Raw genomic sequence first — 27,278 nt, 5'->3', positions numbered from 1 at the left:
TTTAGAATGGTGGTCCACATCTCATAGTCTTGGGCTTGGATAAATATTCTCATCCTAGCCTTCCAATATGAGTAGTCGGATCCATTAAAGAATGGAGGTCTATGTGTGGACTGGCCCTCAATTTGAGAAGATCCAAATGGGGTTGTCATTTTGATCTTTTACTCTTTGGGTAATATAGTTCCGGCTCTGATACCACTTGTTGCCCAGATAGACAACCCAAGAGGGGGGGTGAATTGGGTTTTAAATTAATTATTGCAATTAAATGGTTTATGAAATACTAATTAATACTTTTTGCAAGTTGATTAATTAGATGCTATATGCAGTGAATGAAATGAAAGTAAAAGATGACAAGGCAATCACAAACACAATGATTTTATAGTGGTTCGGAGCTAACCCATGCTCCTACGTCCACTCCCCATGCCTCACTTGGGAATTCACTATAACCCCTCGGATTACAGCCTGTTGTTTTACAAGCTCACAACCCAACTTGTTGTTTTACGAGGTCACAACGAACTCGGTCGGTTTTTCCAGGCTCACCGACTAGAACCGCCCGATTGTTTTTCCGGGATCACAATCAAACCCTTACACGTTGGTTTCAACCTAGGCTCACCAACAAACCTTTACACCCTTGATTCAATCCCCTGATTGAATCAAGTAAGGAACAAATGGTTTGAACGAAGACAAGCAGAAAAATAACGCTTCTAAACAAGCAGATATACAGTGATATAAATAAGAGAGAAGTTAAGAGCCCTCAAACAAGTATATGTTGATGTAGAGGAGGGCTTCTTGAACTCTGGGTCTCCTCTAGAATGTCTTAAAGACTTGAAGGCTGAAGGAGACTTCTTTAATGCTGGGAAGAGTTGGTTGAATGGAGTTAATGGCCCTCTTTCTTCTTTTCCGTTGAAATCCTTTGGCAGATGAAGATTTTGTGTTTTCTTTGAAAGGAATATCACCTCTCTACCTTGCTACAGTTCTCTATGGCTATTTAAGCCAATCCCCATGGAAACTAGCCGTTAGACACAATCTTCTAGCCGTTCTGCACATTCTGCACATCCTGACAATATTTCCATTGGGATCGGAGTCGACTCGCGCGATCTGGAGTCGACTCGGCTGCAGCGGGAGTCGACTCATGCTTTTCTGGAGTTGGCTCGGTAACTGTTCCGGATTTGAATTAAAGTGCTCTTCTCGACTGGGAGTCGACTTGACTTAACCCAGAGTCGACTCCCCAGAGTCTGGAGCTGACCTGGCACTTTTGGAGACGACTCGACGTAAGGAATCCTGGGATGCATTTCTCAAGTTTGCTCACTCGAGTCGACTCGGAAATTCTGGGAGTCGACTCGGCGCTCAGAGTCCGAACTCCCGATCTTCTGTCTTTTGACTCGTGCCGTCCTGGAGTCGACTTGAACTGTTTCGGAGTCGACTCGGCTCTCAGTATCCGAAAAACAGTCTTCTGTCTTTTGGGGGTAGCGCTGTCTTGGAGTCGACTCGAACTGTCTTGGAGTCGACTCGCCTCTCAGAGACGAAAATACTGTCTTTTGTCTTTTTGGGGTAGCGCTGTCTTGGAATCGACTCGGCCTTTGTAGGAGTCGACTCGGCTCTCAGTGTCCGAAAGTTGCTCTCTGACTTTTGCCTTGTATCACACTGAGAGTCGACTCTCGCTTCCTTTGGAGTCGACCTGCCAACCATCGGAGTCGACTCGAGTTCCTCAGGAGTCGACTCGGCTCTCAGGGTCCAAAATAACTTCTCTGTCTTTCTGTCTATAACTCCCTGGAGTCGACTCATACTACTCTGGAGTCGACTCGGCAAGCATCGGAGTCGACTCGCGCTCTTCAGGAGTCGACTCGCTGTCAGGTTTTGAGTTGGATCTTTCTGTTCGTCTGTCTGTTCTCAGTCGGAGTCGACTCGTAATGTACAGGAGTCAACTCGAGCCTGTGCCAGTGCTTCTGATACGCTTGGAGTCGACTCGTAATATCCCGGAGTCGACTCGAGTCTCAGACTTTGGTTCAAATTGACTTCTTAACTTATCCAAAATGTCTTGAACCAAATCTTGAGACACTTAACCATAAATTTACAAGAATTTCACTGAAACACTAGATTGAATTCATTAGTAAACATAAGATATACTCAAATGCTTTGAGCTCATCAAAATCAAATAGGGTTATAATCAATCACTCCACAACCCAAAAGAAAGATTAGAGCCTTTTCAAAAGGAAAAGAGGAATAACTACGCTTACATCAATTTCAGAAATACTCCTCATATTCAAGGCTCGATTATCCGATCCTCAACCACTGGCATATTTAAGAGAGGATCCAGAAAAGGAGAAGCCACTTCTTCCTTCGACATAAGATCTATTTGAGAGCTTCTTCCTTTTTCATATTGTTTATATTGTGCTGTAACTCTATAATTCATTTATTCTGATTTTGGCTTGATTCAATCAGGAGATTGAATCAAGGGGATTGAGATTTTGTTGGTGAGCCAAGTGTAAAACCAACGTTGTTAAGGTTGTAGTTGGTGAGCCCAGAAAAACTAATTGGGTTAGATTATGAGCCCGAAAAAACAATCGGTTTGGTTCTAGTCGGTGAGCCTGTGAAAACCGACCGAGTTCATTATGATCTCGTAAAAACAACAAGTTAGGTTGTAAGCATGTAAAACAACCGGATGTAATCCTAGAGATTATAGTGAACTCCCAAGTGAGGCTTAGAAAGTAGATGTAGGAGTAAGGTTGGCTCCGAACCACTATAAAATTTCGTGTGTTTGTGTTGTGGTTCTTTGAGCATCTTTTCTTTATTGCTTTCTTTATAAGTTGATTAATCCCTTTAGTTTAAAATCAAGAAAGCTTTCATCATTCATATTAGCTCAATCCAAAAAGAATCTAAGTTTTATTTAAAACTCAATTCACCCCACTTCTTAGGTTGTCTACTGGGCAACATCTATCATAGATCCTGATATGACGGAGGCTATAGATAACTCATCAAACCCCATTGTCCGTCATATGTCAAATTTATTCAACTTTTAGTTCAAGATATGGAAAAGTCTTTTTCCAAAATACCTAGCCAGGAATTTATCAAACTTAGTCTCATAAATCACATAGGATCACTCATAATCTATCAAGGTCAATAGATCCCATCTAGATGCAACCCTATTCCAAAATAAATCTACTGCAGTCAATCCGCACCACAAGGGCCTAAGTTTACATGCTCGTCAAACTACAGCAACCTCATAGTGAATAGTTGAGGCATCGCAGGTCAAATGACCAGTCATACAATTGCAGCATAAGTAGTCATTGACGAGTGGATAGACATCCATGTGACTACTTTCTTTGGTCACGCTCAGTACATTTGTTCTCTAACAAGTACTTGCACAATCACTCCAGTATCTCTACACTGTGGACTCGAGACTCATCCATTTGACTAAGTGATATGTGCACTAATCTCAGCGGATCGATCACCACCCTCATGATGGATGCATCGATCAGGAACATTTAGAAATTAATCCTTAATGACACATACCTCAAATTCTCAACTTCTTGAGAATATGTATCATCATCTTATTTATTTCTTAGATGATTCATGGATACATACAAATATGAATGAATAATAAATTGCCCAATCTTATTTATTAATAAGAGTCAAATTACAAATTTATACCCCAGATTACAAATATGCGTCAGCCACATTGGCTTTTAGGGCATACTTCTAACAATCTCTTACTTGCATTAAAGCCAATCAAACATGTATCTAAACCCTATCTTCTCAAGATGGACTTCTAACTTCTGCTGACTCAGTTGCTCAGTGAATGGGTCTGCCACATTGTCAGTGGAGTCTAGTCTCTGCACCTTTACATACTTCTTTTCGAGGTAGTCACGAATTAGATGAAATCGCCGCTCTATGTGCTTGGACTTTTGGTGAGACCTTGGCTTCTTAGCTAGTGCTATGACATCGTTATTGTCGCAGAAAAGAGTTATAGCATCTGATGACATGACACCTAGCTCCTTGACGAACTTTTTGTACCAGAACGCTTCCTTCGCAACATTCGATGCGGCAATGTACTCTGCTTCTATGGTAGAATCTACAATAATCGGTTATTTGAAACTCTTCCAATTTACCGATCCTTCATTGCATAAGAATACAAATCCTGATGTAGACTTTCTATCATCAAGATCAGTCATGAAGTCTGAATCAATGTATCCCTCTACCTTTAACTTAGTCCCTCCCCCAAAGACCAAAAACATATCCTTAGTCCTTCTCAAGTACTTAAAAATATTTTTCACAGCTATCCAGTGCTCCTCGCCTGGATTCGACTGATATATGCTCGTGACACTCACAGCATGTGCTATATCAGGTCAAGTACATAGCATGGCATACATGAGGCTCCCTATTGCCGAAGCATAAGGGATCTTGCTCATCCGCTGAATCTCTTCAGGTGTTTTGGGGCGCATCTTCTTGGAGAGATTTATCCCATGCCTTAGGTGTAACAATTTTCTTTTAGAATTTTTCATGCTGAACCTTATCAGCACTTTCTCTATGTACATTTTCTATGAGAGGCCTAGCATCCTTTTAGATCTATCTCTATAGACCTTAATTCCCAAAATATAGGATGTTTCCCCTAGGTCTTTCATAGAGAACTCCTTAGACAACCATAATTTGGCCGATGTGAGCATGGGAACATCATTTCCAATCAGGAGTATATCATCCACGTACAATACGAGGAATACTAAAGCTCTCTCACTGATCTTTTTGTATACACGTGGTTCCTCTTTGTTCCTAATAAAATCAAACGATTTGATTACATCGTTAAAACAAGTATTCCAACTCCGAAATACTTGCTTTAATCCATAAATGGATCTCTACAGCTTGCAGACATTCTGATCACCATCACTGGAAGTGAAACCCAGAGGCTGCTCCATATAACTTATCTTCATCAAGATATTCATTAAGAAATGCAGTTTTTCCATCCATCTGCCAAATCTCATAATCATGATAAGCTGCAATAGCAAGCAACGTTCGAATAGATTTCAGCATAGCTACCGGTAAAAAGGTATCCTAATAGTCAATGCCTTCGTAACTATAACCTTTTGCTACCAATCTTACTTTATAGATCTCTACCTTGCCATCCGAACCTAATTTTTTTTTGTAGATCAATTTACACCCAATAGGTACTATACCTTCAGGTGGATCTACTAAGGTCCAAACTTGGTTAGAATGCATGGAGTCTTATCTGTTGCCCAAGGTGACAACCCAAGAGGGAGGGGTGAATTGAGTTTTTCTAAATTTTTGGTGCTTTAAAAGTTTTCTTGTTAAGAGCGGTGGAAGCTTTCTTAAGTTATTTGTGTGAACTTACCCTAGAGCAAAAATCAAATATAAAGCAAGAATAAATACAAGAACAAGCACAACACAAACAAGACAATGTATAGTGGTTCGGTGCACCCCAAGCACCTACGTCCACTTCCCAAGCCTCTCCTTGAGAATTTACTATAATCCGTCGGATTACAGTTAGATTGTTTTACGGGCTCACAATCCAAAACCTTTACAATTAGTTTTCCGGGCTCACCAATAAACCTCAATGTTGGTTTTGCGGGCTCACCAACAACCTGAGTTGGTTTTTCAGGCTCACCAATAACCTGAGTTAGTTTTTCGGGCTTACCAATAACCTACGTTGGTTTTGCGGGCTCACCAACAACCTACAATGTTGGTTTTACAGGCTTACCAACAAACCTTGCAAGAATGAAAGCTCTTAAAAGAGCAAATAAGGCAATTATAAACTACAAAGAAGAGTTTAGAGAATATTTATCGCTTTGGAGGAGCTATTTTCTTCTTTGTCAAGCTTGCTTCACTTCACAAGGATTGGTGGAGCTATTGATGACTCTTTAAAACTGCTCAACCACTTCCTTTTGGCTCTTAAGATGAAGCAATTGAATGGGACTTCCTTTTCTAGGATTTTCTCTTGAATGTGCTTCTTGATTTTCAAAAGGTTACTTCCTCTGATGAATAGTGCCTCTTAAATACTTTTCCAACCTCTAAAGAACACTTTCCTACCGTTGGAATGGAGAAAGTAGCCGTTTATAGCCGTTGGGGACTTAAAAAAACAATTATGCAGAACTAGCCGTTGGGCTATCACCCATGCTGGGGTCGATCCGAGCAAATTTGGTGACAGCTCAAGTTACTGTTCATCAAGCTGGGATCGGCTCAAGCTTTTCTCGGGTCGGCTCCACCTGGGGTCGGCTCAAGAAAACTTGGGGTCGGCCCTCTCAGTAAATTTCAGAAGGCTGTATTTTCAGATGGCTGAAGCTGGGGTCGGCCCGAGCTTTTCTGGGGTCGACCCGAGCTGGGGTCAGCCCGAGCTTTTCTGGGGTCGACCCGAGATCTGTGCCATTTGTGCCATTTGTGCCAGAATGTGCCAAAGTGTGCCAAATTGTGCCAGGGTCGACTCCATCTCTTCTGGGGTCGACTCTAACCCTGTTTTTCTGCATCTTTAGGTTAGATTTGCACATAAAACATATAAAAGAAGTAACAACATTACAAATCATTTCTTTCTCCTTAGGATGCTTGGCACATTAAAGTTTAAGCTCATTAAGCATGTAAATGACAGAGTAAAGCTTCAATCAAAATAACTTGACTCTAAGGCATATTAAACTGTAAATTAGTTCTTTTCTCAAGTTCTTCCAATATAATTTATTTTTAGATGTACTCTTGAAGATTCTTTTAAATGTATCAAGAAAAGCATATCAAGGATGTATCAAATCTTTCTTTCTTACTCACTTATGTACTGGATTAATTGAGTTAATAGCATTGGCACTTCCATATGGCCTCAATGGCTTTGTAAGCATCAAAATAACACTAGGATCCTCAATCTCCCCCTTTTTAATAATTACAAAACATTGAGCATAAGCAAATTGATATTCATGTGAGAAGTAAGGTTTAATATATAGGAAATGCTTTTGGTGTAAAAGTTTCAAATAGTCCAATTTAGAGAATGTATCAATGAACCAAAAGCTCCCCCTATCTTATCCAAGTAGAATGCCTAATGAATTTTAGCTTTGCTCCCCCTTAAAGCAAGAGTTTCAAGCTATGTATCGAGGCAAGAAAAATCTCTATGATTATGTGCCAGATTCAGATTTTCTCTTTGTCAAATGTCTCCCCCTTAAGTGTATTAATACATGTCTCCCCCGTAAGTATACAATATATACCTTTTATATTTTCTTCCTTATACAGTCTTTTTTTTATAGAATTATCTTTCTTATAGAATTTGCTTCTAGTTTCTCTCTTATACTTTCTCCTCCTTTTTGTCATCATCAAAAAGAATGAATAGCATTGGATAGTATTGTAATGACACAAAGATCATGAGTAAAGAAAAAAGGTATTTCATCATCTTTGCCAAAAGTATAATATTCTAGAGAAGAAATGCAGACAATAACAAAGAGTAGATACTAGTCAAAATAAATACAAAATCTAGAAGACAGTAGTCATAATGAACATGCTTCATTATGAGCATATACTCAGATATTTTTTCTCCTTTTTGACAACATCAAAAAGATTGCAAAATAATGAAATATTAAGCACAAGACAATATTTCATTCATTGCATGCCAAATTATTGCAAGAATATAAATTATGTGACTCAAGGCAATACTATCAGGGCAAGATAATGAGTATAGATCAGAGCCAATTAAGATAGTTTTAAAATTATGATTGAATCACATCAAAATTAAGGATGACAAATTTGGCTTTAAAAATGAGACATTTAAGATATGAGCCAGAAAAGATCTCTAAATGTAGATTCCAAAGATAGTTTTCAAATCAAGTGTAGATGGAATCTTTTTCAAGTTATTTCAAGAAGTATCAAGTGTTGCCCAGTAGATACAACCCAAGAGGGAGGGCGAACTGGGTCTTTTAAAACTTTTCAGCTACTTCTAAACTTTTCAATTAATTAGGCTAAGTTGTATAGATGCACAGTGGAATTTAAACTTAGCAATAGTTTGATTCTAATCTGATCAAGATTAAAACTATTAAGGAGCGGACTCAATAAACAATTAGTCTAGATTTTCCTAAGCGATCATTTCAATATAATGAATCTTAATGCAGTTTTATTAAAAGAAACTTGATTAAACAATTTGAATATACTTGCAACTAAAGGATGCGCGGATAAGAGTTAAGCAAGCAATTCAATTAGATATTTATCTAAGTAAGTAAGTGAGAAAATTAAACAATGAAAGAAAGCATCACAAACACAACAAACGTATAGTGGTTCGGTGCACCCCAGCACCTACATCCACTCCCCAAGACCTCTTGGAAATTTTACTATAATCCCTCAGATTATAGCTGGTTGTTTTACAAACTCACAACCTAACTTGTTGTTTTCACGAGATCACAACAAACTCGATCGGTTTTCACAGGCTCACCGACAAGAACCATTCCGATTATTTTCACGGGCTCACAATCCAACCTAGTTGGTTTTCTCCGGTTCACCAACCACAACCTTACATCGTTGGTTTTTCCTTTGGCTTACCAACAAACCTTAACCCCTTGATTCAATCCCTTGATTGAATCAAGTTACAAGATATTAGAACAAGAGTTTAAAACAAATCAAAGCTTCTTAAACAAGCAAATATAACAATGTAAACAAATAGAGTAAAGAGAAGCAGCCCTCAAACAAGTTTTGTAGATGAAGGAACTCAGCTTCTTCTTTACATGACCCTCTTCTGATTTCGCACGAGGTAGAGGATCACTGAGGCAGCACACGGTTGGAGAGGAAGCCTTGGGATTCACTAAGATGCTCTTCTTCTCTCTCTTTTGCTTTGAATGGCCCTTTTGTGCTTTTGGAAGGTTTCTCTTGAAATCTCTTTGAAATCTCTTCCCTATGTATTCTCTCCCACTTTCTTAACTTTTCCCCTAGCTCTTTCCTTGATTTTATAGCTTTGGATGGCGTGGGAACAAAGATCTAGCCGTTAGAGACAAAAATAGAGCCGTTGGAGTTGAGAAAAAACTAGCCGTTATGCCTTCCAGCGTGCTCGAGTAGACTTGGCTGAAGCAGGAGTCGGCTCGTGAATAGGAGTCTGCCGGCACTGTAGCTAGGAGTCGACTCGGGCACTGTAGCGCTGAAGTAGGAGTCGACTCGAGCACTGTAGCGCTGAAAATCAACTCTCTGTCTTTTTGTCTATTCTCAGTCGGAGTCGACTCGAGCACTGTTCCTTGAAACTCTAGAGTACCAGAGTCGACTCTGAACTTCCAGGAGTCGACTCGAGGACTATTCTTTTAAATCTTTCTTTGAATTTGCTCCTCCAACTTGAATCCTTTGAACTTGAAACTTGGACTAATGAAGTATAACTTTCTTTCAACTTTTTGAGAGCTTTTGAGGCCTTCTTGTATTTTTCCAACTTGCTATGTTCTTTGCAAAACAAATTATCTTTCTTCTTGCAACACAAACATTAGTAATTATACTTCAAAGTTTTATGATCATCAAAATCAATCTTTAAATCAATCTTTGGGTCATCAATCTCCCCTTTTTTGATGATGACAAAACTTGGAGTATGTGCAATATAAAATATGTTGTGTTCTAGAACTAATGCATAGCTAAGTTGCATGAAGTAGAAAACATATATCTTTAAAATATACTTCACGATAATGCTTTAGATTTAATCAACTTAACATAATCAACACATAAAGCATTATGAGCATATACTCAGATATTTCTCTTCCTTTTTGATAACATCAAAAAGGTTGCAAGATAATGAAACATTAAGCACAAAGCAGTAAATGATACTCAAATATTTCTTTTTCTTATTGTACTCTAATTTGCAGTCAATGCATGTCGAATTATTGCACAAATATGAATCATATAACTCAAGGCAATAATGTCAGAATAAGATTAATGAGCATAGATCAGAGCCAATTAAGATGATTTCAGAGCAAATTATAATGAGAGCATATCGAATGTGATTCCAAAGATAGTTTTCAAATTAAGTGTAGGTGGAACCTTTTTCAAGTTAATTCAAGGAGTATCAAGACTGATATTCAAAGAAGACATGAATGGAAATCTAACCCCTTTTTTTTGAAAGATCTTTAATAACAATTATGAAAGCTTGTTCATTTAAGATCTTTTGCCCAATATATTAAATATATAGCAACATGAGAGCAATCTAATCAATTTTTTTGAGTATAATATCAAAACATATATACTCGAAAAATATAACATCATGTTGGATCATTAATTCTTAATGACTTCAAAGTTCTTTTATGATATAAAAATATTGGGGCACAAAATACCGAAACATGAATTCATGCAATTTATGATATATCTTAGAGCATACATAAAATTCAAAGCTTTGAAGGTTCTTTTAGAGCTCTTTTAAAGACTTTCTTTTACTCTGGTAAAGAGAAACATATTTTGATACATATAAAAATAAATTAGCACAAAATTGAAGCTCTAAAGAGCAAGCCAATAAGAACTCTTTAGTGAATTTCAAAATAGATTTTCTAATAGAGACAGATGAAATTCGTTTTCAAATAATTTTCAAGACAGCTGATTTTCTGATTATGCGCATTTTAAAATCTATAAATCTATCATATGTAGCAGCTACTTTTAAATTTGTGTTCACAAGAGATACTCAAAAAAATTCAACACATTATTCTCCCCCTTTTTCATTAAACTAGAGGCTCTTAAGATCAACTGTTTGAATTGCAATTTGGTTCTTGATTGATGCATAAAATATATTAACCAAATAGTAAGCCTCAAGGTGTATTACAAAAATTTTCATATTTAAATTTCAGATATTTATATAATGAAGAGTATTAAAATTACTTCTCATTTAGTATTCTTTCTCTCTCCTTTAGTTATGAATTTTTACGATTAAGTTCCATATCATCTCTCCTCCTAAAAATTTTCTTTCTCCCCCTTAATTGAACATTCCATTTAAGAGTTTAGAATTTGAAGATAATTTTCAATAAAACATTCAAATTGTCAATCTCGAAAATATATGTTCTATAAGTTTCAGCACAACTTATACTAATGAGAGCATATTTTCATAAAGCTCAAAGTTTGAGATAAGACAACCTTTATAAAACTCAACTCAAGGTATAGGCTTTATATAGTTAAGATAAGTAATGGCAACACAAAGAGGTTCATCAAAATCAATTCATAAAATATTCAAGGTATGCATCATATGATGGTGACTTTTAAATAAGATGAAGAAGGATTGATATGTCTAAAGCTCCCCCTCAAAAGATGCATTCTTTTTTAATCGTTATTTTCTTTATGTTGAATTTCAGATTTTAATGATAAGCGTGAATAAAACTAAAATTCTATGATATCAGGAATGTAGAGTGATCTAGAATTATTCAAAATTTATAGCAATCACTCTTTTTAATCTTTTAGGAACAAGTTATGCTTCCTCTTAATCTTTGAGAAAATGTACTGAAATATTAATCAAAAAATAATTCTTTTGAAGCTCAATTTCTTTCAAAAGCAATTACATTTTCTTTATTTTAAAAGTCATTTAAGTGAGTTAAAATATTTATAGCTTTAGGAGCATTCACTCTACTTTTAAGAATAGCTTTTTCCTTTAATGATGGAAACACTTTTAATTACGCAAGACAAAAATATATGGAAGATCATTCAAGTATATATATTTATAGAATTTAATAATTTCACAGCAATGTATATATATGAAACATAATATTTTTTTTAATATTAAGCTAAAATCATATATTTAGAAATATTTGTTTGCAATCAAGATCATTGAAAGACACATCAATTAGATCAATTTTAGTACACTTATAAGATACAAAATGATATGTTTCGGATGCGTATCAAGGCAATCAACCAAGGCATCAAAATTAATTCTATTTTTCTTAAGTTAAAATTTTAATTTAGGAATCATATTGAGTTATGCTCTAAAATGATGCGATCATTGAAGCATATAACTAAGGTTAAAAAGATGTAACGATACAAGCATTTTTAATTAAGTTTAAGCTTTTATACAAAATTAGATTTTGAATTTCATAAAGATTTTCAAGGAGGCTTTCAAAGTTATAATTTGATATATGTATCTTCTACATTGTAGCTCATCTTAAGTCACTAAGATTGAAAACACATATTTCAATAACATTAGAGCACATTCAAAATCTTTGTAATTAATATGAATTTTGGTATAGATTGGAGCAATTTAACATGTTTCAGGATGTTATGTACCAAAGTTTAGGCAAGATGGAAGATAATTCAAAATCAATTCATTTTGTCTCAATTGCAAATTCAGTCTATTCTTTCCTTTTATTTTTAAGAAGATAATCATTAAAATCAGAAAAATACAAGAAGAGTTAATGAATCCAGAAAATAAATATCATTGAGGAGTAGATTTTGCAAGTACAAACCATTTTCATTAAGCTTTAGAACACAAGTTACTTCGAAGACAAAGGTGAAGTAAAAACTTGTGTGTAGAGTTAAAACACATTTCAAATTATGAATGCCACATGTTATATGCAAAACATAATATGCATTAAGTCATAACATAATGTATTAAATATTGGAAACCCACCTATGCCGCTGATATTTCAAAATAAAAATCAGATTGCAGCGGAATCGGCATAAGCGGGATCGACGTTCATCGCATGAACGCTGTTTCTAGACCGTTCGTAGTTAGATAAGGATTAATACTTATAAAACCTTTAGGAAGATCAAATCTTCACCTTGTGTGGGTAGATGATCACCGCAAACTGATGATCGTGGTTTTGGATGAAGGTTCGCTTGAAGCTGTTCAAGTACCCGGCCTCTACGGGTATCCACACGAAGCAGAGGACCGATCAAAGCTTTCTTGTCTTCCCGGGGTGCTAGCTCCCTTGCAAAGACTTCTTTTGATAGCTGATCTCCTCTCTTTCAATCAACCCTTGATTGTGCTTGAGAGGAGGAAGAAGAAGGATGAAGAAGAGGAAGAAGAAGAATCCCCACGTAGCCTTCTTTTCTTCCTTGCGTTGGATGAAGGAAGGGAGGAAGAGGATGTCGCCAAGACACCTCTTGGCTTTTCCTTTTGCTTGCGGCTGAAACAAGAGGAGATGGTAAGGGGGTGGCCACGGCTTGAAGAGGAGGAAAGGTTCATCTAGGGCGCCGGCCCTAGTCTTTCTTTTATAAGGATGAAGGGCTCCTACAAGTTAGGAGCCCTTGACTACTTTCCAAGAGGGGGCGTCGGCCCCCTCTCTCTTCATGTCGCACCAACTAAGTGAAGAGGGGCTGATGCCCCTCTTACTTGGTTAACCTAATCCTCTTTCAAAGAGGATTAGGTGCCCTTTTCATGGTTTAGTCCTAATCTAATTAGGATTAACCAAATCATGAATCAATCGAGTTCTATGCTATGCTAGTCCTAATCCAATTAGAACTTGAATGAACCATGACTCAATTGAACTCTTCAATCCTAATCCAATTAGGAGTCATGTTGATTCATTAGATTAATAATTAATTAGGACTTAAGGAATCCTAATCCAAATTAGGACATATTTGATTTTAGTCCTAATCCAATTAGGACTCTATTTGAATCCGAAGTCCTAATCTAATTAGGTCTTCTAGGAATCCTATTCCAAGTAGGAATCCAATTTTAATTCAAAACTCCTAGTCTCATTAGGATTGTAGGAATCCTATTCTAAGTAGGAATCCCAGTCCTACTCCAACTAGGATTTCCAGTTCTAATCCAATTAGGACTCTAGGAATCCTACTCGAAGTAGGACTCTTGTTTTAAGTCCAATTAATTAATTTCCTTTATTCCTTCTTCAACCGAATATCAATCGAATTGATTACTTGTGATTCCTAATCACGATTCAACCATCGGATCGGTCAATACTTCTAGTGTGTGTGACCCCATAGGTTCTATTCTGACTGGTAGTGAGATATATTATGATCTCTATCATAATATCATTGAAAACTCCTTTCAATGGATTGGAACGATTCCAACTCTACTCATTAAGGTTTATCGATCATCGAGATAATCCCTATGAGTCCCACCATCCACCAGTGACACCTAGCAGCATGTAGTGGCTACCCAGTAGAATAGAATGATGAACCTCTAGGTGCAGTTATCATGTGATACAGTCCTACTATCGTGGATCCCTACAGGACGGAGGTCATGGACAACTCGTCAAACCCCATCGTCTATCATATGTGAAGATTTATTCGACTTAAGTTCGAGAGTGGAAAACTCTTTCTCCACTGTGCTTACTGCCCCGGCCGAGGTCTTACGAACTCAGTCTTATAAATCACATAGGATCTCTTCTTATCTATCAAGGTCGATAGATTCCTTATAGATGCATACCCTACTCCTACAGTGAACTTACTGCAGCCAATCTACACTGCATGGACCCATATGGCTAGAGACCATGTATGTGTGTAGTCAAACTACAATAACCTCACTGTGAGTAGCCGAAGCACCGCAGGTCAAAGGACCAGTCACACTACTGCAACATCAAGCAAGTCACTGACGAGTGGATAGACATCCAAGTGACTTCTTGTATTGGTCACGCTCAGTACCCTTGTTCTTAACAAGCACCTGCACTATTACTTCAGTGTCGCCATACTGTGGACTCGAGTCTCGTCCATCCTTAAGGAAAGTAATCTGTGCACTGATCTCATCGGATTGATCACCGTCCTCGTGATGATCCATCGATCAGGAGCATTTAGAAATTAATCACCAATGATGCATGGCTCAAATGCTTAACTCTTAAGAATATGCAACATCATCTTATTAATTCTTGGACGATTCATAGACACATAAACAATATGAATGAAAAAGATGCCTTTTATTTATTCAATAATAATAAAGTCAAATACAAATTATGTCCCAGAATTAATAATGTGTCAGCAAAAAATTGGCTTCTAGGGCATATATCTAACAATCTCCCACTTGCACTAAAGCCAATCAGTCATATATCTTAGTCCCATCTTCTCAAGGTGGGCTTCAGTCTTTTACTGACTTAGCTGTTTAGTGAATGGGTCTGCCACGTTGTCCGCGGAGTCTACTCTCTGCACTTCGACATACTTCTTCTCAACATAGTCGCGTATGAGATGGAAGCGCCGCTCTATATGCTTGGACTTCTGATGAGACCTTGGCTCCTTAGCTAGAGCTATGGCGCCATTATTATCGCAGTAGAGTGTTATGGCATCTGATAACATTACATCTAATTCCGCAATAAATTTTTTGAACCAGAAGCCTTCCTTAGCAGCTTCAGAGGCGGCGATGTATTCAGCTTCTATAGTAGAATCAGCAATGATCGGTTGTTTAGAACTCTTCCAATTTACCGTACCACCATTGCACAAGAACACATATCCAGATGTTGACTTCCTATCATCGACGTCAGTCATGAAGTCTGAATCTGTGTACCCTTCTACCTTTAACTCTGATGATCCTCCAAAGACCAAGAATAAATCTTTAGTTCTTCTTAAGTACTTAAGAATATTCTTCACAGCTGTCCAGTGTTCTTCACCTGGATTCGACTGATATCTGCTTGTGACACTCACAGCTAGGGCTATATCAGGTCGTGTACATAGCATGGCATACATGAGGCTCCCTATTACCGATGCATAAGGGATCTTGCTCATGCGTTGAATCTCTTTAGATGTATTGGGGCACATCTTCTTGGAGAGATGAATTCCATGCCTAAGGGGTAAAAGACCCCTTTTGGAGTTTTCCATGCTGAACCTTTTCAGCACTTTCTCTATATACATTTTCTGTGATAGGCCAAGCATCCTTTTAGATCTATCTCTATAGACCTTTATTCCCAAAATATAGGATGCTTCCCCAAGGTCTTTCATGAAGAATTTTTTTGACAACCAGACCTTGACCGAGGTTAGCATGGGAATATCATTCCCTATCAGGAGGATGTCGTCCACGTACAGTACGAGAAATACGACAGCGCTCCCACTAACCTTTTTGTAAACACACGGTTCCTCTTCGTTTTTGATAAAATCAAACGTTTTGATTACGTCATCGAAACGAGTGTTCCAACTCCGAGATGCTTGCTTTAGTTCATAGATGGACCTTTGCAGCTTGCAGACCTTGTGATCTCCATCACTGGAAGTGAAACCCAAAGGTTGTTCCATATAGATATCTTCATTAAGATATCCATTCAGGAAAGCAGTTTTCACATCCATCTGCCAGATTTCATAATCATGGAATGCTGCAATGGCAAGCAATATTCGGATGGATTTCAGCATGGCTACAGGTGAAAAGGTCTCCTGATAGTCAATGCCTTCGCGTTGACTATACCCTTTTGCCACAAGCCTTGCCTTATAGGTCTCTACCTCTCCATCCGAACCTATCTTCCTTTTGTAGATCCATTTACATCCAATAGGTACAATACCTTCTGGTGGATCTACTAAGGTCCAGACTTGGTTGGAATGCATGGAGTCTAACTCTGATTTCATAGCTTCCAACCATTTCTCAGAATCGACATCAGATATCGCCTCCTTGTAGGTTTTGGGATCCTGTATGTGATCCCTATCTCCCACTAGGAACATTTCCTCGGTATCCTCTTCTAGTATACCTAAGTATCTATCGGGAGGATGGGAGACCCTACTAGATCTACGAGGTGGTCGAGGGACATCGTGTACTGGCTCTGTATGAATGGGTTCAATAGGATCCATGACTCGTTGCTTTTCAGAGACTTTCTCTTCAAGCTCAATTTTCCTCCCACTGCCTCTATCAAGGATAAACTAGTTTTCCAAGAAGATGGCATGATGGCTCACAAACACATTGTGATCCTCTGAGACGTAAAAATTGTATCCTAATGACTCTTTAGGATATCCTATAAAACGAGCACTTATGGTCCTAGCCTCTAGTTTGTCCGCCTGTAGTCTCTTGACATGGGCCGGACATCCCCAAATCTTGAGATGACCAAGACTTGGTTTCTTACCATGCCATATCTCATACGGTGTGGTAGGAATTGATTTAGAGGGAACTCTATTCAATAAATAAATCGCTGTGAGTAAGGCATCTCCCCAAAGGAACATAGGTAAATCAGTGAAGCTCATCATGGACCTGACCATATCCAATAGGGTCCGATTCCTCCTCTCTGACACTCCGTTGAGTTGAGGTGTACCCGGAGGTGTCCAGTGTGAGACTATGCCATTTTTCTTGAGATAGTCTCGGAATTCTCCACTAAGGTATTCTCCTCCTCGATCTGATCGAAGAGCCTTAAGAGGTTTTCTAGTTTGTTTTTCTACTTCATTCTTGAACTCTTTGAACTTTCAAAAGATTCAGACTTGTGTCTCATAAGATACACATACCCATACCGTGAATAATCATCGGTAAAGGTAATGAAGTACGAATAACGTCCCCTGGATGGCACATCGAATGGGCCACATACATCTGTATGTACTAGGGTAAGTATTTCAGTGGTCCTCTCTCCATGTCCTACAAAGGGTAATCTGGCCATTTTTCCTTGAAGACAGGATTCGCAAACTGGATATGACTCGGAAGTCAATGAGCCGAGAAGCCCATCTTTATCCATTTTGTTCATTCTGTCCTCTCCAATATGGCCAAGCCTGAGGTGCCACAAATATTTTTGGTTTATCTCATCCCTGGATCATTTGGATCCTTTGGCATTCACTACTTGCTCAGACACATTTATAGATACATCCATATGCAAATGATAGAGACTGTCAATCATAAAACCACGTGCGACTATTTTATTTCTTAAATAAATAGAACAGCAGTCTTTGTCAAATGTAAAAACATGACCTTCCTGTGCTAGACATGAAATAGAAATCAAATTTCTGCTAGCAGCAGGTACATAATAGCAGTCTCTAAGTAATAAACTAAAATCAGACGGTAGTCGCAGATGGTAGGTGCCGACAGCCACAGCAGCAACTTTTGCCCCGTTGCCAACCCGAAGGGTTACCGCACCTTCCGCCAGCCTTCTACTTTCCTTTTAGACCCTGCATGGTAGTGCATAAATGAGCACTAGAACCAGAATCTATAACCCAACTAGAAGTAGAAGAAACCGTTAGATTAGTTTCAATTATGAGCAAATCTATACCTTCTGAAGGTTTGTCACCTTTCATGTTCTTCAGGCTCTCGAGGTATGAAGAACAGTTCCTCTTCCAGTGGCCGTCGACATTGCATTGGAAACATTTTCCTTTGTCATTGGCCTTTTTCTTTTGAACTTCCTTCTTTGACTTCTTGTCTTTCTTTTGCTTCTTCGCAGGTTTCTTTTTCTTCCAAGTAGACTTTCTCTTGGAACCAGAAGTCAACTCAGTAGCAAGGACATTGCCCCTTGAACCTTTCAAGGCTCCCTCAGCAGTTACCAACATATTTATCAGTTCAGTCTTAGTGCATTCAATCTTATTCATGTGGTAGTTTACTATAAACTGACCAAATGAATCAGGAAGGGATTGAAGGATCAGATCAACTTGCAATTCCTTGTGCATGTTCATCCCGAGCTTCTCAAGCTCCTCAAGGTCCTTGATCATAGTCAGACCGTGATCATGGACGGACTGCCCTTCGCGCATCTTTATCTTGAAGAGCCTCTTGGACACTTCAAAACGAGCTGTGCGACTCTGCTCACCATACAACTCTTGCAGGTGTGCTAGTATGTCCCTAGCAGTCTTGAAATTCTCATGCTGGCATTGGAGTTCATTAGACATGGATGCCATCATATAGCACTTGACTCTAATGTCATTATCCAGCCATTTTTGATGCATCTGTCGCTGAACATCAGTAGGACGTGCTGGTAGTGTGGGGATATCTGAATCGAGTATGTAGCCTATTTTCTCACAGTCCAGAACAATTTTGAGGTTTCTAAGCCAGTCCTTGTAATTGGTTCCGGTCAGTCGGTTGGTCTCAAGAATACGGGTCAAAGGGTTTGAAGCTGACATTGTATCTGCAGAGAGTAAAGATTCTAGTTAGACTTTTGTACTTGATCCTAATCTGTTCTAAGGTCTTTTAGAACAAATGTACCTCCCACTATTTTGTCGAATTCCTCACACTCCCCTGGTAGGAAAACGGAAATCCTACACGACTAGGGTTTCTAGTGGGTACTGCGGTTCCACCGATTTACATGCCACCTCACCTAACAGTTATTGGTGACACATAGATTGATGAATGTACAACTCTTGTACAATGCTTCTCAAGCATGTTGCAGTGTAACTTGGTCTCTAAGCCATGAAAACCTCACCTAACAGTTATTGGTCCCATTTCTTAGTTAAGTCAGACCCACCGTATAACCGTTGGAATAAAGTCGTCATTGGGTCCTCACCTAACAGTTATTGGTGCCCAACCCCACCTTTACCCTACAACATCTCATGTCTATAGAGAGGTCCAGTCCTCCGATGCAACTTGCCCACTGTGTCCAGCCGAGACAAATCAACATCAGAAAGACCTTAGCAGCTCTACTACAGTGGAAGACCTATTGACTTAATATTGGTTAATCAGGTCTTAGTGTTTGCAACTTGAGCTCTTCATAAGAGGTAATCGAACAATTGGCCAGGTAAGCAGGTGGGAGGCTCCCTTTACTCAGAGAGTAAGGTCCTAATTAAGTAACCACCTTTCATGCTTTCCTAGACACCAATTAGATCAATTAATCTAATATGAATTGCTCATGTCGGTTCACTCTCGACTTGATTGAGGAGGTTTTAATTTAGGTCTCAATTGGGTTTGCTACATCACATGTAAACCTATCTACCCGACTCACATTCACATCACATGCAAACGGCACATTGCAGGCAGTTATAATCGCAGCAATAATTAAAGCTAAACTTTAAATAGGTAATGATCATGGATTCTAATTAGGTCGTATTACAAGCACATGCACGTCAATCGATCAACTGATCTTCAACTCTTGAATTGGTTCCAAGCCTCCTTGACTCGATCCTTGACCAACTCTTGATCCAATCGCTATCAACCGCTTAGAGCCCTGTTCATCTCATGCATCATCTTCGACTTAATCATTGACATACATCACATCACAGAAAATACAACCTGATATAAAATAAAAATAAAAATAAATTACATCCCCTTTTAGGAGGTACGCAGGCCTCTCAAAATATCAAATAAGATGTATGCAAGCATCTGTAAAATTACATGACATTGCAGATCACATCGCAGGTCTTTACATTTAATACCAAAAGGGTTTTGAATCCTATGATCATCACCATATGCAACAATTATAATTTTCAGATCTGATAATTAATTGATTATCTCATGACATAGGTTGCTGATCATGCTAATCATGATTCTAAACTTTGTAATCACATTAACAATGCTATTAGAATCATCCTTTTATCATATAAAAATCAGCATATAAAAATCAGCATCCTAGAAAAATTCTGCATGCAGAAAATTTTCAGCATGCATGATCATTCAATTTTCAGATCTAATAAGCCTACTTATAATTAATTCTTAGCTTAAACTACAGAGCCTAGGCTCTGATACCACTGTTGGGAACCCGCCTATGCCGCTGATATTTCAAAACAAAAATCAGATTGCAGTGGAATCGGCATAAGCGGGATCGACGTTCATCGCATGAACGCTGTTTCTAGACCGTTCGTAGTTAGATAAGGATTAATACTTTTAAAACCTTTAGGGAGATCAAATCTTCACCTTGTACGGGTAGATGATCACCGCAAACTGATGATCGTAGTTTTGGATGAAGGTTCGCTTGAAGCCGTTCAAGTGCCCGGCCTCTACGGGTATCCACACGAAGCAGAGGACCGATCAAAGCTTTCTTGTCTTTCCGGGGTGCTAGCTCCCTTGCAAAGACTTCTTTTGATGGCTGATCTCCTCTCTTTCAATCAACCCTTGATTGTGCTTGAGAGGAGGAAGAAGAAGGATGAAGAAGAGGAAGAAGAAGAATCCCCACGCAGCCTTCTTTTCTTCCTTGCGTTGGATGAAGGAAGGGAGGAAGAGGATGCCGCCAAGACACCTCTTGGCTTTTCCTTTTGCTTGCAGCTGAAACAAGAGGAGATGGTGAGGGGGTGGCCACGGCTTGAAGAGGAGGAAAGGTTCATCTAGGGCGCCGGCCCTAGTCCTTCTTTTATAAGGATGAAGGGCTCCTACAAGTTAGGAGCCCTTGACTACTTTCCAAGAGGGGGCGCTGGCCCCCTCTCTCTTCATGTCGCACCAACTAAGTGAAGAGGGGCTGATGCCCCTCTTACTTGGTTAACCTAATCCTCTTTCAAAGAGGATTAGGTGCCCTTTTCATGGTTTAGTCCTAATCTAATTAGGATTAACCAAATCATGAATCAATCGGGTTCAATGCTATGCTAGTCCTAATCCAATTAGAACTTGAATGAACCATGACTCAATTGAACTCTTCAATCCTAATCCAATTAGGAGTCATGTTGATTCATTAGATTAATAATTAATTAGGACTTAAGGAATCCTAATCCAAATTAGGACATATTTGATTTTAGTCCTAATCCAATTAGGACTCTATTTGAATCCGAAGTCCTAATCCAATTAGGTCTTCTAGGAATCCTATTCCAAGTAGGAATCCAATTTTAATTCAAAACTCCTAATCTCATTAGGATTGTAGGAATCCTATTCTAAGTAGGAATCCCAGTCCTACTCCAACTAGGATTTCTAGTTCTAATCCAATTAGGACTCTAGGAATCCTACTCGAAGTAGGACTCTTGTTTTAAGTCCAATTAATTAATTCCCTTTGTTCCTTCTTCAACCGAATATCAATCGAATTGATTACTTGTGATTCCTAATCACGATTCAACCATCGGATCGGTCAATACTTCTAGTGTGTGTGACCCCATAGGTTCTATTCTGACTGGTAGTGAGATATATTATGATCTTTATCATAATATCATTGAAAACTCCTTTCAATGGATTGGAATGATTCCAACTCTACTCATTAGGGTTTATCGATCATCGAGATAATCCCTGTGAGTCCCACCATCCACCAGTGACACCTAGCAGCATGTAGTGGCTACCCAGTAGAATAGAATGATGAACCTCTAGGTGCAGTTATCATGTGATACAGTCCTACTATCGTGGATCCCTACAGGACAGAGGTCATGGACAACTCGTCAAACCCCATCGTCTATCATATGTGAAGATTTATTCGACTTAAGTTCGAGAGTGGAAAACTCTTTCTCCACTGTGCTTACTGCCCCGGCCGAGGTCTTACGAACTCAGTCTTATAAATCACATAGGATCTCTCCTTATCTATCAAGGTCGATAGATTCCTTATAGGTGCATACCCTACTCCTACAGTGAACTTACTGCAGCCAATCTACACTGCATGGACCCATATGGCTAGAGACCATGTATGTGTGTAGTCAAACTACAATAACCTCACTGTGAGTAGCCGAAGCACCGCAGGTCAAAGGACCAGTTACACTACTGCAACATCAAGCAAGTCACTGACGAGTGGATAGACATCCAAGTGACTTCTTGTATTGGTCACGCTTAGTACCCTTGTTCTTAACAAGCACCTGCACTATTACTTCAGTGTCGCCACACTGTGGACTCGAGTCTCGTCCATCCTTAAGAAAAGTAATCTGTGCACTGATCTCATCGGATTGATCACCGTCCTCGTGATGATCCATCGATCAGGAGCATTTAGAAATTAATCACCAATGATGCATGGCTCAAATTCTTAACTCTTAAGAATATGCATCATCATCTTATTAATTCTTGGACGATTCATAGACACATAAACAATATGAATGAAAAAAATGCCTTTTATTTATTCAATAATAATAAAGTCAAATACAAATTATGTCCCAGAATTAATAATGTGTCAGCCAAAAAATGGCTTCTAGGGCATACATCTAACATTAAAGCATTAGGAATAATCATGTTAAGGAAAAAAAAAATTTGAATAAACTCCCCTCATTTAAATATGTAATTTTAGTATTAATTGATCCAACTGTGATCCTTTCAGTTTGAGTATGATCTTTTATGAAATAATATCTTATTTTCATGTAATTAAATATGGAGAGCATAATTGGATTCTTCATTAAATTTTTTAGACATTAGATTCATTACATCTTATAAGAATCTTGTTTGATGTCAAGGTTCTTAAGTTTTTCATTAATTCATAATCTTAGATTTTATTTTCTTAACAGATTTTTTTTTTTTGAGTATTTTGATATCAATTAACTGTGATTCACTTGAATTAGTTTGATATCTTTGCATATAAGCATAAAATGAGCATACAATTTGTTCCACAAGTTGTATGATACAATGATACAGCTTCAAACAATAGAATTACCTTGCTCATCATTTTTGAACTCTATAAGATGGGGTCATAGACATATCTTTCTTCATGTCAAACTTTTATAAGAATATTCTTGTGAACTCACTTTGGCCAATAAAGATCCATTTTCTTATTTGTCTTAGTTCATCCATTCTACTCATTTCAAACTCATCCTATATGAGCTTAGTAAAAACTCCACATAAAGCTTCATTAGTAGCACCACAAATAATGTCATCAATATGTACTTGAGCAATTACGATATCAGAATTTTCTTTTTGATACATAGTTTTATCAATATTCCTTTATATCAAAAAGTTACTTAAACTTTTATATCATGCTCTTGGTGCTTGCTCTAAATTAAATAGTGCTTTATCAGATCTGTAATGAATATTTTTCAAATATAGGTGGTATTTATTTTTTTTTTGTTTTTACTTTCTTATGCTCTATACTCTATTTGCTCCCTATCCGGTGGAGTTAGAAGGGGCACGAGGTATTACCACTAGCCTCCCTCTTGTGCCATCCCTAATATACCCTACACCGAATAGTTGGGTCAAATAGTGCCGGGTACTACCACTAGCCTTCCCATTGGCACCATCCCTACGATGAGCAATATAGAAAGGTTAAATTGTTCCTTTTAACAACAAAGTATTCACTCCAAACTCTTCGTATTTTATTCCTTCCAAAAACAAGTTTCATAAATGTGCTATATTATGCTTGTTTTGCTTTTACTTATGATTGGAGTATTTAATTTTACTTAGCTTTTACTTTTCTTAAACAATATTCATGTTCTTTTTCTTTATCTTTCTCTCTTTTTATTATTTTTCAAGTAATTTTCATGAAAGAGCAGAATAAAGACATGATCTAATATGTTATATAACATATGACTATATATCATGTAAGCAAACAAAGTTTTCATCATGCTCAAGGATTCATAGCTTATCACAAGTTATTTTGAGTCAAAATTTGAAGCATATACTTGTATATTTCATGATTATGCATGACATATGAAAAGGCATATTTTAATTTAGGCAAACCATGAAATAATTTTCAAAAGCATAAGTCAATCAATACATATGTAGACATGATATCAAGAAATTAGTAATTAAAGACTTTAATCATGCCACAATAAGATCTAAGTCATTGACTTTGCTTAGCTAATTTACAAGAGAGGTATTTAAAATTACCAATTCATTTTACATTCTTCAAGTCAAATACCTGCTAGATTTCTTATGTGTAAGCTTTTGGCTGAAGAAGGTCCTCTCTCTTGTTTGCATGTGAATGTTTACTATACTTTATATCGAGGTGTCCTTCAAGTTGAAAATTCTCATTTCTTGCTCAAGATCCTGCATTATTAGCAAAGTCTTTTTTTTCTTGAAGGAAAGTCATTAGATTTTTCGACATACAAAACATTCATATAGCATATTTCTTAACTAGATGACTGTAATAACCCCATAACTTTTTTTTATATATAAAAAGGGATAGAATAGTCCTTTAAAATTGATATAAGGGGTAAAATTGGAAGGAATTAAAAGATAATGGCATAGTTGTAGATGCGTTGAAGTGGTAAGGATAAAATTGGAAGGAATCAAAAGTTAATGGCATAACAGTAGATATGTTGATGTGTTAGAGGCAAAATGGAAATTTAATAATATTAAACAAAGGGTGAATAGTGCTTGATGTGACTTAAATGGGGTTTGGTTGGCTGACGTTGGAATGAAGCAAAGAAGGAGAGAGAGGAAGGGAGTCTCAGGCGACAGAGAAGAAGAGTCACAGAGAGAAAAGAAAGGAAGGAAAAGAAGAAGGAAAAAGAGAGAAGAAGAGAAGGAAAAGGAGAGAAAAAGAGAAGAAAAGAGAGAAGAAGAGAAGGAGAGGGAGAGTCCGAAAGAAAAAAAGAAGAGAAGGGAAGGAGGGATCCCGGTTGTGTGCCGGCTGAAACAAAAAGGAAAGTGTCGGTCTCCTTTTCCTTAGTGCAAAGACCCAAATCCTCCGAAGAGAAAAAGATAAATACCCATCCCTACCTAGTCTTTTGATGAAATTAGGCTATACAAAGGGTAGATGTAATCTAGAGGGGTCGGATAAGGGTTGTAGAGGTAGTTAAAAGAGGAAGAATTGGATTTCAACAAGTTTTTCCGGTACTACGGAAAAACTGTGTCGAAGTTCCAACTTCGGTGAATTATTTTGGGGACCAATCGGCCTCTGATGGTGATGCATGTTACCATTCTGGAATTTTCTATGAGTGTAGAATGTTTGATAAAAATTTCATAAAATTTAGAGTTTGGAAAGTGGATCGAACCCGGGATGAAGTAACCGGCTGTTGGTCCGGATTACTATTCATCTGGGTGGGAAAATAAGGAATTTCATGCCATAATAGGGTATTAAGCCTAGATTAAGCTAAGGGGGACCTTGTACTCATGCAAGGGAATCTCTAGTACACATAAATGATGAGTTAATTAATAGAAAAAGAAAAAGAGAAAGAAAAGAAAAGATTTAGGAAATGGGGGAGTTGAATCAATTAAAGTTCCCTATATTATAATTGGCACGTAGATTATGGCCCTTGATACAAGACTAAATGTATTGTAAATGCATGTCACGGTTGGGCAAGAAGCTAGAAAATAAGAGGAAGAAGTTTTCCACTGCCTGCTGTAGATTTTTGGAGGCGTATCAGGACTGTGCCGGATTGACAGGTGAGTGGGAGTCATGTACTTTGCACCATAAGCATTCTTAATTCATTTTCATGAATGTCGCCAAGTGTGAATTGATTCCACTTGTGCATATTGATTGATATTGTAATAAATTCCTCTATAATCTTGTTTCTCCATGCTTGATTATTTCGTACATGCATTTGAGAGAATATTGAGAGGAATTAAAAGGGGTAGAAGAGTATTCAAATTGGTTCCAGATTGTGAAATGACTTATTTTGTAAATTGATTTCATTTTCTCTATTTCAAAGATTTGTAGAGCCCTTTTCAGTGGTATATTGAGTTGCATTGCACTCCCATGATTCCTCACTCCCAACCCTGATGTTAGTTTATGATTGGGTCGGAGTCGAGTGAGTGGTAGTTTTGATTATGCTCCTTTTTAGTAGAGTATTGGGAGGGTGTATTATGGCATTATGCATGGCTTGGCAGTATCTACAGGACACCTATAGTCGATGGGGTTGAACATCGGCCTGTGTGCACATAGTAGCCTTCTGGGTGGACGGAGCCCAGTCCCCTCCTAGGGGGGACACGACCCTAGGCGTAGGATCGGCCGGTCCTACGACTTATATTCTGCTTGCCGCCGGGCATAGTAAGACCCCGCGAGGTGCAGTATGGCTTTCCGCGGATGTAGAATTTCCGCGAGGTGCCGTTTAGTATATAGATGTGAGATGTTTCTATGGATTTCTGTTCTGGATACTGGCCAGCATTTATATGATCAGTGTGGTGTCTTATCCTGCATTTGCATGTGACAGTAGGGAGTTGTTGTGGTTCGCCTAGGGCGTAAGACCCACCTTCCGACTGCTGTCTAGTGATGACTTCGCATATTGACACCCTGATTTACATATTGGTGTGGTGTCATATTCTATGCATGCATATGGCAGTAGGAAGTTGTTGTGGTTCGCCTGGAGCGTAAGATCCACCTACCGATAGCTATATATCAATATTTCAGCATATTGACACCCGATTTGTATGTTCCAGCATTATGATCTGTCGAGTATATTCATGAGTAGCATATATGATTACTTGATTATTCCATATGTGCTCCAGATGAGTTGATTGTGATTGTGGTGATATTGATGATTTACTCCATATTCTCTATGTTGAGTTCATGTTCATCTTGTTATTGATCTTGAGATTTCATCTCGAGCCATGATTATATTCTGTCTCATGTGCATAGTACTCTCTACTCCACTCACTGAGTATTGATATACTCACTCCCCAGTTTGGTGTTTTTGATTGCAGGGCAGGTATTGTATAGAGAGGAGCAGGATTAGTGGTTGCCTGCTAGCTGTGCCGCTCCATAGTATAGGATAATGTAGATAGAGGTTTATACCCTTTTGGTGTATTATAAACCTTCTGTTGTATATAGTATATAGTTACAGTCATAGATCCTGTT

This window comes from Phoenix dactylifera, chromosome 18 (genome assembly GCF_051530095.1).
Source record: "Phoenix dactylifera cultivar Ajwa chromosome 18, Ajwa_hap1_PhDact_Kaust_v1.1, whole genome shotgun sequence".
NCBI classification, from domain to species: domain Eukaryota; kingdom Viridiplantae; phylum Streptophyta; class Magnoliopsida; order Arecales; family Arecaceae; genus Phoenix; species Phoenix dactylifera.
The sequence above is the reverse complement of the archived record's forward strand: the minus strand, read 5'-3'. Positions refer to the sequence as shown.